The sequence below is a fragment of the Anomaloglossus baeobatrachus genome, chromosome 3, assembly GCF_048569485.1.
Source record: "Anomaloglossus baeobatrachus isolate aAnoBae1 chromosome 3, aAnoBae1.hap1, whole genome shotgun sequence".
Lineage (NCBI taxonomy): Eukaryota > Metazoa > Chordata > Amphibia > Anura > Aromobatidae > Anomaloglossus > Anomaloglossus baeobatrachus.
Window position 1 is genome coordinate 77,594,641 of NC_134355.1, and position 15,652 is coordinate 77,610,292.

Consider the following 15,652-nt stretch of genomic DNA (forward strand, 5'->3'; position numbering starts at 1 on the left):
GACAAACAAAAGACTGAGATATTAAATAGGCATTTCTCATCTGTATTCACCAAGGAACTGACTGTACCAGGGATCATTCAACAAGTGAAAAATCAAAGTACACCACCCGATATAATTAATTTAACAGAAGATGAAGTACGCCTACGTCTGAGTAAATTAAACATTGACAAATCCCCAGGGCCAGATGGCATTCATCCACGAATATTGAGGGAATTGAGCTCCGTAATCGACAGACCGCTGTATCTCATCTTTTTAGACTCACTTGTAACAGGGTTGGTGCCTCAGGATTGGAGGATTGCTGATGTGGTACCGATATTTAAGAAAGGTAAGAGGGTAGATCCAGGCAACTACCGTCCAGTAAGCCTGACATCAGTAGTATGCAAAGTTTTTGAGGGCATTTTAAGGGATGACATGCAAAAATATATTGCAGAAAATAATATGATAACTGACAAACAGCATGGATTCATGAAAGATAAGTCGTGTCTAACCAACCTGTTGGGGTTCTATGAGGGGGTAAGTTCAAACCTGGATATTGGTAATGCAGCTGATGTGATTTATTTGGACTTTGCAAAGGCATTTGATACTGTACCACATAATAGCCTTATACTAAAGCTCCAGAAGCAAGGACTAGGGGACACAATATGCAACTGGGTAAGGAATTGGCTAAAAGATAGGAAACAAAGAGTAGTCATAAATGGCACATTCTCTAAATGGGCTATAGTCAGCAGTGGGGTGCCGCAGGGATCTGTGTTTGGACCGATTCTTTTTACTCTCTTTATTAATGACCTTGTGTATGGGATTGATAGTACAGTGTCAGTCTTTGCCGATGACACCAAACTATGTAGGATATTAAAAACTGACCTGGATAGCACAATATTACAAAAAGATCTGGATAAGATGTCAGAATGGGCAGATACTTGGCAAATGAGATTTAATGTTGATAAATGTAAAGTAATGCACCTAGGACGGAGTAATCCTATAGCTGCGTATACATTAAATGGAAGTAAACTCGGGACTACAGAACAGGAGAAGGACTTGGGTATTCTCATTACAAATAGGCTGAGCAGCAGCACTCAATGTCAAGCAGCAGCTGCTAAAGCAAACAAGATTTTAGGGTGTATAAAAAGAGAGATTAGATCCCGTGATCCCAACGTATTGTTACCCCTCTATAAATCACTTGTAAGGCCACATCTGGAATACGGGATCCAGTTTTGGGCTCCACATTTTAAAAAGGACATTCAGAAGTTAGAGTCAGTTCAAAGGCGGGCAACTAGACTATTACAAGGAATGGAAGGCCTCCCATATGATGGCAGGTTGAAAAAGTTAGATATGTTTAGCTTAGAAAAAAGACGTCTCAGAGGAGATCTCATTTATATGTATAAATACATGTGTGGTCAATATAAAGGACTGGCACATGACTTATTTCTTCCGAAAACAATACTAAGGACCAGGGGGCACTCACTGTGAGTGGAAGAAAAGAGATTCCGACACCTAAATAGGAAAGGGTTCTTTACAGTTAGAGCGGTCAGACTGTGGAATACACTACCACAAGAGGTAGTAATGGCAGATACTATAACAGCTTTTAAAAAAGGGCTGGATGATTTCCTCAGTACACAAAACATTGTTGGTTATAAATGACTTAGTGACTAAATGTAGAACTGGTGGAGGAAGGTTGAACTAGATGGACCTAGGTCTTTTTTCAACCTAAGTAACTATGTAACTATGTAACTATGTAACTATGTAACTATGTAATTAGTGAAGCGGTTGCAGAGGAAAATGATCCTGGCTGCGGCATTCAGAATGGATTGGAGAGGGGAGAGTTCAGTAACAGAGAGACCAATTAATAAAGAATTACAATAATCCAGGCGAGAATGAATGAGAGCGACAGTAAGAGTTTTTGCAGAGTCAAGGGTAAGAAAAGGTCGAATTCTTGAGATGTTATTGAGGTGGAATTGACAAGAACGAGCAAGTGAATGAATGTGGGGAGTGAAGGAGAGATCGGTGTCAAATATAACCCCAAGACAGCGGGCGTGCTGCTGGGGCGTAATGGTAGAGCCACACACAGAAATGGTAATATTGGGTTTCGGAAGGTTAGGAGAGGGAGGAAACAAAAGAAGTTCAGTTTTTGATAGGTTCAGTTTTAGATAGCGGGAGGACATGATGTTGGAGAGAGCGGCACACAATCAGTAGTATTTTGTAATAGTGCAGGGGTGATGTCAGGAGAAGATGTGTACAGTTGGGTGTCATCAGCATAGAGATGGTACTGGAAACCAAATCTGCTAATCGTTTGTCCAATAGGGGCCGTGTATAGAGAGAACAGGAGGGGGCCTAGAACTGAACCCTGAGGAACCCCGACCGTAAGGGGAAGAGGAGAGGAAGAAAAGCTGGCAAATGATACAGTGAATGAGTGGTCAGAGAGGTGAGAGGAGAACCAAGAAAGAACGGTGTCCTTGAGCCCGATAGAGCGGAGCATAGTGAGTAGGAGCGGGTGACCACAGTATCGAATGCAGCAGAGAGATCCAGGAGGATCAGCAGAGAGTAGTGACCATTAGATTTAGCTGTAAGTAGATCATTAGAGACTTTAGTAAGAGCACTTTCAGTAGAATGTAAGGAGCGGAAACTGGATTGTAGAGGATCAAGGAGAGAGTTATCTGACAGATAACACATTAGACGAGAGTGGACCAGGCGTTCCAGGAGTTTTGAGATGAATGGGAGATTAGAGACAGGTTTGTAGTTAGCGGCACAATTTTGGTCCAGGGATGGTTTTTTAAGTAATGGGTGTATGCTGGCATGTTTTAAGGAGGGAAAGACACCAGAGGAGAGAGAGATTGAAAATGTTAGTTAAGTGAGTGGTGACAGCTGGAGTGACAGATTTGAGGAGATGTGAGGGAATAGGGTCACTGGTGCAGGTAGTAGGGCGAGAAGATGCGAGGAGCCTGGTGACTTCTTGTTCTGTGACTGGATCAAAGAGTGAAAATGAGCTAGATGAAGTGTAGGAGGGCAGACAATGTGTGGTGTTATGAGGCTGTGAGGAAATTTCCTGGCGTATATGGTCAATTTTTTGTTTAAAATAATTGGCCAGGTCATCTGCACTGATGTTGGTGGTTGGGGCCAGAACTCTTGATCCGAGGAGGGAATGGAAAGTATCAAAGAGTCATTTAGGATTGTTGGCTAGAGAGGTGATGAGTGTGTTTAAGTATGCTTGTTTGGAGAAGTGAAGAGCAGCATTGTATGTTTTGAGCATAAACTTATAGTGGATGAAATCTTCGGCTAGATTGGATTTTCTCCACAGACGTTCAGCGCACCTGGAACACCGCTGGAGAAAGCGTGTTTGCAACGTGTGCCAGGGCTGCTGCCATCTGCGCCGAGTTGCTCTGCGTGTAGCAGGTGCTTCATCTAGGGCGCTCTGTAGGGTTTCATTGTAATGTTTTACAGCAGAGTCAGGACATGAGAGGGAGGATATTGGGGCCAGTGATGACTGCAACTTCTTCAGAAATTTCTGGGTGTTAATGGCATGTATATTCCTATATGGGAGATAAGTGGGGGTGTCCTGAGTGGGTTGACAGCTCTTGACCAAGAATGACACAAGGTTGTGGTCAGAGAGTGGGAGAGGGGAATTAGTGAAATCATGCACTGAGCAGAGACGGGAGAAGACCAAGTCCAGCGTATTCCCACCTTCATGTGTAGGAGAGTTAGTTAGTTGTGAAAGGCCAAGAGAGGAGGTTAGAGATAAAAGATGAGTGGCAGCTGGTGAGGGGGGGGGATCATCAATAGGGATATTAAAGTCCCCCATGACAAGAGTGGGGAGGTCACAGGCTAGAAAATGTGGAAGCCAGGTGGCGAAATGATCCAAGAACTGACTGGTTGGGCCTGGAGGGCGATACACAACTGCTACTTGCAGGGAGAAGGGTCTGTAAAGCCTGACAGTGTGGACCTCAAAAGAAGGGAAAACAAGTGAGGGAACAGGAGGCATGACTTGAAAAGTGCAGTTTGGGGAAAGCAGCAGACCAACACCTCCACTTGATCTGTTGTCAAGTTTAGGGGTCTGTGAAAACTTTAGGCCACCATATGAGAGAGCAGCAGCAGCGGTGGTGTCTGACTGCTGAATCTAGGTCTCAGTAAGAGCCAGGAGGTTGAGGGAATTGGAAAGGAAGAAGTCATGGATGAAGGTGAGTTTGTTACATACCGAGCGTGAGTTCCAAAGGGCACAGTTAAAAGAGACAGAAGGTATGCAAGGAATATTAATGAGATTTAGGGGGTTTCTGAGTATGCCAGGGAAGGAATTGAGCTTACTATTATAAGAAGGTCCTGGATTAGGTGCAATATCTCCTGCTAAAAGGAGAAGGAGAATTGAGAGAGTGAGCATGTGGTTAAGACAGGGGTGTATCCAGGGGGGGCTGGCGGGGCATCTGCCCCGGGCGCAACTGTGAGGGGGGCGCTGTTGGCTGCCAGATGCTGCGCTGTGAAAGTCTCCCCGCGGGCTGCGGTTGCCGCTCTGCAATGGGAGCCACTATTCTCTGAGCACACTGGTCACGCTGACAGCCGCACTCATAGAATCTGCAGCGCGCGGCTCCAACTGCTCAATTGTCTTCGTATTTGTCAGACGCGAGGACAATTGGAGCCGTGACGCTGGCACTGACTTCCGGGTCAGAGCGACGGCTGTCATGTGATCGGTCAGCTAATCACATTGCTGACCCGGAAGTCAGGCCCACAACGCAGAGACGGCAGAGAGCGCAGATAAGTGCTCCAGTGTGGAGCTGAAGACACGGACGTTGGAACATTTTGGGGTGAGGTATTTATGCACATGGAATGGGGCGACAGAGGGTGGGGAGAGGGAACTATCAGTGGACACATTATGAGGGCATAGAGGTTGTGGAAGGGGGCAGTATCTAAAGACAGTATGGAGGAGAGAGGATGGGAAGGGAGCAGTATCTATAGGCACAGTAGGGGTGAGGGGGAACAATCTTTTGACAGTATGGTGGGAAGAGAGGTTGGGGAGGGGGAAGCATCTTTGGGCACAGTATGGGGAGAGAAATGATGACGGGTGATGTATGGGGAGAGAAATGATGAGGGGTGATGTATGGGGAGAGGGAGAATGAGGAGGGGTGATGTATGGGGAGAGGGAGAATGAGGAGGGGTGATGTATGGGGAGAAGGAGAATGAGGAGGGGTGATGTATGGGGAGAGGGAGAATGAGGAGGAGTGATGTATGGGAAGAGGGAGAATGAGGAGGGGTGATGTATGGGAAGAGGGAGAATGAGGAGGGGTGATGTCTGTGGAGAGGGAGAATGAGGAGGGGGGATGTATGGGGAGAGGGACAATGAGGAGGGGGGATGTATGGGGAGAGGGAGAATGAGGAGGGGGATGTATGGGGAGAGGGAGAATGAGGAGGGGGTATGTATGGGGAGAGGGAGAATGAGGAGGGAGATGTATGGGGAGAGGGAGAATGAGGAGGGGGGATGTATGGGGAGAGGGAGGATGTGGGGGGATGTATGGGGAGAGGGAGGGGTGACGTATACAGACATGGTATGGGGAGCAAATGGGAAAGAAATTGTGAGGACACAGAATAAAGAGTGACATGGTATGAGCAGCAAGTGGTCAGGATGGGGAGTTAGATGGAAAAGTATATGGACACGCAGGCGGTAGTGAGGAAGACAGTAAGGGATGAGAAAAACGTGAGGGGGCACCGAATAGAGACTGGGTAGTGGAGGGACGTGGTATGGAGAGGGGAGGACAGTATGAGGCCATAGCGAGGAGGGGGTGGGATGAGAGGGCACAGTATAAAGACTGGGTAGTATAGGGTGTTACAGTGAGAGCACAGTGTGAAGAGTAGTATGGAAAGGAGAGGGAGTGTGTGGGGCATGTAAGATAAGAGGGGCAGTGTGTGGGTCATATTTTGTGCAGAGAACACAGTGAGGGGCCATTATTTATTCTGGGGCACAGTGTAGGGCAGATATTTTTAAATAGAAGTATTATAGTTATGCTATTTTAGGGGCATCGTGATGGGATGTGCTGCAGAAGACCGGAGAAGATGGAAATCTGCAGAGACGAGATGTGAATGTGAAAATTCATCATGCCGTCAGGACAAGGTGAATAGAAAGAAACGACTCAGAGACAACATCATATATAAGGTACTTGAATGTAAATATTTATTTGTGATACGGACTGTATGTCATCATTAGGCCTGGGTCCCACTTGTGCATTGCTTCTTATGAGAGTGTAATAGGACTCCCACTGATCAGCTGCTCTTGATACAGGTGGCCGGAAAGGCTTATTTCTGGATCTGTTTCGTCCTCTGATGGTGTCCGCGGCATGGTACTCCACATCCACCTCATTGATTTTAATAGGAACCTGCTGCCACTATCAGAAGACGGAGCAGATCCAGAACTGAGCACTTCCGGCCACCTGCCACTACCGGCACGGCACCTAGAACAGGCGATTGGCGGGGGTGCCAGGTGCCGGATCCTGAACAATCAGACATTGGGGATCTATCCTAAGGAAAGGCCTTCAGTGTTAAAGTAGTGGACAATCTCTTTAATAAAGTCTTGTGCCCTCTGACAAGTTAAGGGTTACTATGTTTTTATTTATGTTGTTAGGAGCATTAAAGGGGTTGTCCAAGTTTGTGATGAGTCTGCAGTCACTCCTTGTGTCAATCTATGTGACTGCAGACTTCTGAATTCTCACAGTGTGCACACTGCACGCTGTCAGGATTCTCTGATGCTGGCAGTGACAGTGGGAGCTTACGAAGCTGCAAGTATGCGATTTACATAGATGTGGTCACGTGCTGAACAGACATGCTCAATGAAAATGAATTGACTGAGGCTGGACACATCAAACCAGAATGTGGCCAGAAGTCTACAAATCTCATACTTGTGCTCACATGATCGTCCACTCTCGTTACTGGCACCGGAGAATCCTAAAAGTGTGCAGAGCAGAATTCAGAAGCGTGAAGTCACGAATAGATTCACTGCAGACTTTCATCTCTAATCTGGACAATTCCTTTAATTACAAAGTTAAGCAGTGTAGTATCCTCAGTTCTAACAGCGTGTAATATACCAACTGTCACAATTCAGCTCTGCTCACTGGTCACCACATGGCCACTCGACTCATATGTGATTTTCATACTTGCATGTGACAATTAGCTTTTCTTCATACGTTTCTCATTGAACATTGAGAGAATTATTAAGAGAAGCTCGTTACCACATGACTGTAAGTGTGCAAATCATATATGAGTGACTAGTCACATGACGACCACCCAAATTGCTTGGGGGGGGCGCCAAACTGAATTCTTGCCCCGGGTGCTGGAAAGCTTAGATACACCTCTGGTTAAGAGATTTATGAGAATATCTATTACGTTGCATGGTGGGAGTTGATGGATCTGGATGGTTAAAATTTTGAAAAGAGCATGAGAGCAGTACATAGGAGAGGAAAGGAGAGAAGGACTGATATAGATGGAGTGCACTGGGTGTGTGAAAGAGCTGTAGAAATGAGGGATTGAAGCAGCAAGCATATAAATGGTACAAATACCTAGGGTGTAAACATTTTGCAATACACAAAAATTTGGAGCAAGTTTGTTTGTCTTACATGCCTTACCTGTCTAACTGTTATGAATAACTACTGTGCACTTATTAAAATCAGCACTTGAATACAATCTCCACAAATGCCCCCTGCATAACTGCTTTCCCTTAGCTAGGTTTACTTATATAGGAAGGTTTGTGCTTAGATGTGGGTCAATTTAGCTCGTTAATCAATCAGCTAACTTAAAACAAAAAGAGGCACTAAGTTGTAATAACAAAAAACAGGCTTGCATTCTAGCAGGATCATAAACCTCATGAGCAAGTGAGATAAGGTTTCAACATACAAGAACAAGCTCAGTTAGAACTAATCATATTATACCATTTCATTGCTATAAGCAGAAAGCGGAGTTAGAATTCGGTAGAGGAGAAGAGATGAAATGATCATATATACCTGTATGAAGAGATGAGAGATGAATGTTAGATTCATGCCATGAATAACTGCTGTACACTTATTAAAATCAGCACTTGAATAAAATGTGCACAAATGCCCCCTGCATAAATGTCAGGGCCACGTCCCCTGTATAAATGTGTCTGCAGATTAATTGTCATTTTGGGGGTAAAAGACTCCTTTAAAATGTCATTGTTCCTGGCAGCACATTGTCCTGCGTCTCCCAAGACTTCCCTCTTGTCTGGTCTTCTGCAGCACATACTGAAACGGTGCCCGAACAGGGAATCTGTCACCACGTTTTTGCTCTCCCATCTGAGAGCAGCATAATGTAGAGACAGAGACCCTGATTCCAGTGATGTGTCACTTACTGAGCTGTTTACTGTCATTTTCTCTGCTGCACATCTAGCAGTTATACAGAGCTCATGAATATAATGGACTTCCTGCAGCACACCAAGTAGTCCTCTAATGATAAGCTAATGCTGATTAAACAGTGATTTTATCAAAACTACACTAAGCAGCCCAGTAAGTGACACATCGCTGGAATCAGGATCTCTGCCCCTACATTATGCTCTCAAATTAGGTGTCAAAAACCTGATGACAAATTCCCTTTAAGATAAACCGTGTTAATCTAATGCTCCTCACTAAAGAGTAACCACCATAAGTAAGCCCTAGGCTGTGCCCCAAGAATAAATAATTGCCCATCACTGAGCTCACTGCACAAAAAATGACCCCACACCGTCTCACTTATAGTATACAGCCTCCACATTATTCTCTTCTATAACATATTCCCACTACACTGTCCATAGTGAAATATGACACCATGCCCCCTCAAATGAAAACCCCCACTGTCCTTCCCACTATGAATTATACCATCTACACCTTCCTCACTTATGAACTATGACCTCCACTGTCGCCACCTCTCCATGCAGCCCCTGTGGCGCCCTGGACTAGCCAGGTCGCCACAGGTAACACACAAACACCCCCACCCCCATTAGACAGTAACATTAGCCAAACATAAAACCCTTGTTGCCTCCCTCCAGGGTCTGATGTCCACACCAGGTGGGGCGGAGCCAAGCGGTTGGCACCACCCACTGAGGAGTGCACAGGCCTGGAGGCGGGAAAAGTGACAGTGAGAAGTTGGAGTTGCGTTGAGGAGGTTGAAGTGGAGAGTGTCTTGGTTTGCGGCCCAGGCACTGACAACAAGGTTGGCAGACGGTGGTGGTGAATCGACGTGGAACCGTAGGACCGGGGCCGGGCGTTGGCCCACCGGTACCGACCGGGGGATCAAAGTGAAGCCAGCACACACAGGCAGGGCCATCGGACCCCGACTAGGCTTGGAGTCGCCGTCAACAGTCAAATCCGAGTGTGACAAAAACCCCAGGGGTTTCCTAACAGCCAAAGACCCGATAGAAGGCAACCGCCCACACCGTGAGGGTATACAACTACCGCCTAAGGCTAGAGACCCAAGGGCCAGCGCCTGCGGGCAAACGGGCTCCTCCGGCATCCATACACCGGGGAGCGGACTGCCGTTGGGGATCCACCGTAGTCAAACAAGTACACAAAGGTGCAGGGAAAGACAGCCGCCATCACATGTCCAGGGAGAGACACTGCAGTCGGCTACGGGACCCGTCCATCCAGCCGTTTGGTTTACCAAGGACTTTGTGCATCTCTTACTGAGTGAGTACACCCGTGCCATCCCGCACCGCGCCGCGCTGTCCCTGCAACCCTGCACCTCACCTTCCCTGCCTCCCCGTCACACCACCGGGACCCGGGACCACCGACCCCTACCCACAGAGGGGGAAAACAACATCCCAGCTGCTCCCTACCATCGCTCCCAGGATCCCCATCACCAGCAGCGGTGGTGCCTACCTTCACCACAACCCGTGGGTGGCGTCACGGACTAAATCCCCCAAACCAACCACCCCTTTCACTCACGGGCGAGGAGCGCCGCCTGAGTCCCCGGATCCGGCCCACCGCTCAAGTCACCGAGCAGCAGCAGCCGCTGCAGTGCCAGACCCGAGTGTCAGTGAGCGCGGCGGCCTCCCCGCCCGCGACACCCCCAGTGATGGAACTGCCGCTGCACAGTCTGTTGCCACTGGGGCTGATGGTGGTGGCAGCCTGGATGGTAGGCCCTCCACAAGTAGGGCTGGGCCCCAGGGAGTGGATGGTGGGATCCGGCGCAAAAAGAAGGGAGACCACACAATGGGGATGCAGTGCAACTTCTGTTTTTACTCACGGTGGTGTTGAGTTGAGGCACTGAGGACGGTAGGTTCAGACCCCTGGTTCCTTTTGTCCCAATGCCGGTGTGGTGACCTGGTAGTCTCTTTCCCCGGTACCTCTCACTGGTTGGTGGTGTGACACCCTGGACTAGCCAGGTAGTCACAGATTGCGCCCCGCACAACACCAGTCCCTCACTAGGTAACACCAGCCAAACCATAAACCATAGTCACCTCCCTCATAGCTTAATTGACACACCAGGGGGGTGGAGCCAGGCAGTTGGCCATGCCCACCGAGGAGTTCAGGGGGCCTGAGGCAGGAAACAGAGGCTGTTGAGTTGAAGAGTCAGATCAGTTTGAGGGTTGAGAAGTGAAGCAGGCCTGTGTAGCAGGTCTGCAGCAGTCTGACAGGTGCCAGGGTCAGAGCCCTGGTATCTTGGCTAGGAGGCAGACGGTGGCCTTAGCCTGCAGGAGCCGGGATGACGGCTCGGTGGAACCGTGGTACCGACCCGGGGAACCGACTGGAAACCAGAGCACACAGGGGGGTACTCAGACCCTAAAACGAAGTCCAGAATCCACTGGACTAAGTTAATTGACTGATTGCGGTCTGGACTATAGGTCCTTTCCCACCCAAGTCCCAACTGAAGACAACAGCCCACCGAGGGGGATAGAAAGCCACCGCACAGGCAGAGAGATCCCACGGGCCAGCATCTGCGGGCAAATGGGCTCTCCCGACATACACACAGCCGGGAAGCGGACTCCCATCGCTGAAGCGCAGGCAGTCTACACATACACTACACGGTGCAGGAGAAAGGCAAAGACCACCGAAGCGGGTGGGGGACCAGACGCAGCCGGCTGCGGGCACCGACCACCATCAACTTTGTTTACCGGAGACTTGTGTATGTCAATAACAGTGAGTATAACAGTGCCATCTGGCTTCGCACCACCCTGCACCACTCAGCTCTCCCCAACGGGTCCCGGGGCCACCACCCCTGCCCACGGAGGGGTTAACACCGTGCTGCATCACCATCTGCCCGGGTGCCCAGTAACCGCAGCGGTGGTGTCCACCTTCACCACAACCAGAGGCGCTCGAGCCACCCACCAATGAGCCCGGATCCGAGTGGCTCGGCTGCAGCCGAGCGCGGGGCGGTACAGTGGGACTCCGTAGCTTGGAGCGTTTGTGGGTACTTTACTGTCTGTCCGCAGTCTTTCGTCCGTACGGCGGGCAGTGTGAACCCTCTAGGGTCGGTGTTCTTCTCCGGTCACTGGCTCAATCTTTACTGCTAGTGCCCCCGGATTCTTGGGTCAGTGAGGTCCGTGAAGGTCCCCTCACTGTGCTTTCTAGTCAACTAGACGACAACCGGGGGGGAGGAGTGAGACAGTGGTTCAGTCGGTAGTGACAGTTGTAAGAGACAGATGTGTCTTCAGAAGGGGTCATGTAGTAGTGACCTAGCTGGTGAAGGAGAGTGGTTGCCAGAGAGGGTACGACGAGGTACCTCTGGAACCATAGCACCGACGGGGCACAGGGCCCTAGGTCAGGTGAACGCTTCAGGCTACCTGACAAATACCTAAGCAAGGATGGTTGACCTTAGGGAGATCAATATCCAACACCGCAGAGACACCATCATGTGTTTCTCAATGCTTATGTAGTCTTCTACTAGGCATTTCTCCCACTAGCCAGTTTCCTACTCCACACTGATGAGGGGCAAATACCCCGAAACAGCTGTCTGTGGATGGATACCATGTTTGGCATAGGTGGTCTCCTTGACTGGAGACTGCCCTTCCCATGGTTGTTCCTTCCCGGTGAAAGACCTGGCTAATTTCCTGCCACCGTTGAGAAACGTGATGGTGTCACTGCATCCCCATCGTGTGGTCTCCCTTCTTTCCACGCCGAACTCCATCATTCACCCCCTGGGGCTCGGCCCTACTTGCGGAGTGCCCAACATCCAAGCTGCCATCACCACCAGCCCCAGTGGCAATAGACTGTGCAGCGGCAGCTCCATCTACCTATCCGCAACCCGCAAGTGGCATCACGACATAAACTCTCTAATCTCCCCTATATATGAACCCCTTTTTAAGCGACCTCAAGGGTCATGGAACCGGGCTTCGGCCATTACACACCCGTGACACAGCATCCCTGTACATATACGGCCCGGGACCGAATACCCCATAGCTCTGGGGCGAGTCATATATACAATGTTATTACAATTTTTTTGTTTTGTGTCCAAAAAATTGCAATTCTGGCATTTTGATTTTTTTTCTCGTTACGCCATTTATCAATCGTATTCATTTAATTTATTTTACATTTTGATAGGCTGGACTTTTACGAATACAGCAATACCAAATATGTGATTTTTTTCATTTTTTTTTTATTTCTTAATTTTTAATAGGGGAAAATGGGAGTGACTTGAAATTTAGATTTCGGATGAAGGAAAATGATGACACAACCCCAATTTTTTATTTTTTTTTCAAACATCTGATGTTTTTATTTATATCATTTTGGGGTATATACGATGTTATTACATTTTTGTGTTGTTGCAATGTCCATAAAAATGCAATTCTGGCATTTTGATTTTTTTCTTACTGCGCCATTTATACATAGGAGTAATTTAATTTATTTTACAGTTTGATAGATTGGACTTTTACGAATGCAGCGATACCAAATATGTGAATTTTTTATTTATTTTTTTATTTCTTGATTTTTATTAGGGGAAAATGGGTTAATTTGAACTTTTAGACATTTTATTTTTTAAAACTTGTTTTTTTACTTTTCTCTGTGTTTGTTAGTGCCCTTAGTGTACTTGAACCTGCGATTGCCAGATTGCTTGTGTGATATACAGAAATATCACAATATTGCTGTAAATAGCAGAAATGACGGTCTCCTATGAATAACAGCCACAGTGGAAACCATCACAGGAATACTGTCAGAACAGGCACGGGATTCTTCAGCAAACATGGAATTCCATTGGTGCCCGACGATCATGTTATGGGCATGCCCATGAGCTCAAAGAATGATGCTCCCACCGTTGGCTTACAAGCCCACATTACAATCCAGTAGTTGACATATGATGTCGGTAAGGGGTTAAAGATTGGCATCCACAACTTGTGCGCCACTGTTGTGTGCTTGCCCCACATGCTAAAATATACCAAGTACCTTGTGACATGCAAAGTTTCAGCTCACAAATATGGCTGAGCCTTTCACAAATTTGAGAAAAGCTCAGAAATATTTTGGAGCCGAATCCTTGCATGTTGCATAGGTAGAAGCAGGGCGTAGCGAAACGTACATCGGGGTAAGAGGATCACGGCACACAGCATTATTTGGCCCAGGTAATCTTTTTCTTACCATGTTTTGATCCACGCTATGCCCTTTGTGGTTTATAATGGCTGCAGTTAGTATTACATTGGGATAATTTTTTCTTATTATATACCTAATGGTAGTAATTTGACTTTAGCGCCATCTTGTGGTCCTTTTGGGTATGTGCTCCCTGGTCATAGTATTTCTAGGCTGGTTGAGCATAATTACTAGTGATTGGTTGTGGCAGTTTGTTTACTAATATCACTTGATTGCATATTACATTATTCAATATATTTAATTATACCTTATAGTATTTAAATATATTTATATGTAAATTTATTATTATATATATATTTTTTATATATTATTCCCATATTTTTACAAGATATTCTTTGTATTACTGCTGTATGCATTAATTTATTTGCACAGAATCACTTTATATACAATTATTATACCTTTATATATTTTTTTTTTTGTACTTGTTGAGGGAATAATTTTATATTGTGAATTTGATATATCTTGTAACCTATGCCATAATTGTGGTAGTCAGTGGTTTTTGCTATTTTGCTATTTATCATCACAATGCGTAATTTTTTGCTGATTATACTGCTGTATCATCCTATTCTGTAAACATCTCTTTTTTAGTCTTTTTTGCATGGTTTTAATATTTACAATAAAATTGATATTTTTAGTTGGATTTGTTTGCTCCTTTTTTTAGAAGAATTATAAAAATATTTTTCTAAAAGTTTTTTGATGCAATATTTAATCGGGAGTGTCCAGGGTGGGGATTGGTCCCTCACTTTTCTATATATTTTGACCGCTATTTAGTTAATAGGTTAATAATAACCCAATGCTGATTTTTTACCACCATGCTCTGAAGTTCCGCTGCTCATCCAATTGTATCCAATATTGATCTATCGTCAACCACATGCATATATATGGTTTTCCGAATGGCATAAGAACGTTTACCAAATGATTTGCGTTCTATTCGTCTTTTGTCAGCGCTGATCACAAACCAAACAGAAGGAGACTTCCAATAATCCACAGGACATTTTGAAAGGCTAACAATGAAGAAAACGTACTAAGCTCTTCATTCCTAAAGGGTTATTTAAAGCCATATTCTGAAGCAGAGATCTGGTTTCACATCTTAAATTACATTTAGCTGTCACGGCCGTCAGACACTTCAGGAATTCAGTTACCATCAGATAATCTCAGCCTCAAGGTCCAAACAAGAATTACCTGATAGAAACCAAACGAGTTCTCCGATTGCACGGGACATGAACAGTTAACATTTGTAGAATTTGGATCATTTTGTAATCAATGGATATTGAATTGATGTGAAAATAGAGGGTGGAAGGTTTTTCTTTTTTATATGCGAGGATGCTTATTCTACGTCTATAAGATGTAAGTTATTTGCATGGAGTAATGGAAAACATCTTAGAATATTTTATTTTACATAGACGTAGGGCTCGTAGTTAGCAATATGTGCCATTCCCTATCTTTTTCCCAGCCCATCCCTCAAGGGGAGGGAGACGTTGTCTGTGATTGACAGTCATTACCCCATAGAAAACTCTGATCCTGGCTGTTTAACCCTCATGATACCTCAATCAATAGGAATCACAGTACAAAGGAGGAGGTCGCTTTTCTTGCTAATTGTCCAACCTATTGACCATGTGATTGTAATGGACAACAAAGGGCCTGTCCAGTGTGATACCTTGAGGTTTGTCCAAACAGCTTCCTATTCCTCATATATGTCCAGTGTCATGATCCAGGTCTGTATCGGCCACTGTGGTTGGATTATTTCACCCAGCTCCGGCCTGGTCATCTCAGGGGTGTTCTCCTCCCTGCCTCACTCCGGTTTCCGGGACACTATATCGTGCGTGGTGCTGCATCTTTGATTCAGTGCCAGTGATAATTTATGCTCTGGAGTGTGTCTTACTGGCTCTGGTGAGTCACTTGATCTGTCCTGCCTCCCAGCTACCTTGTTCTGACCCATACTCTCCTCCGTTTGTCCATCTGTCCCTGACTACCCGCTCCTGTCTACTGTGTACCTAACCACGATTTGATTATCCCTGTGCTATTGACGGGACTTCCTGCTGCTGACCTGGTTTAATGACTACTCTACTGCCCTCTGGTGGTTTGCCTGCTAACTGCACTCTGAAGCTACACTGCTTGTA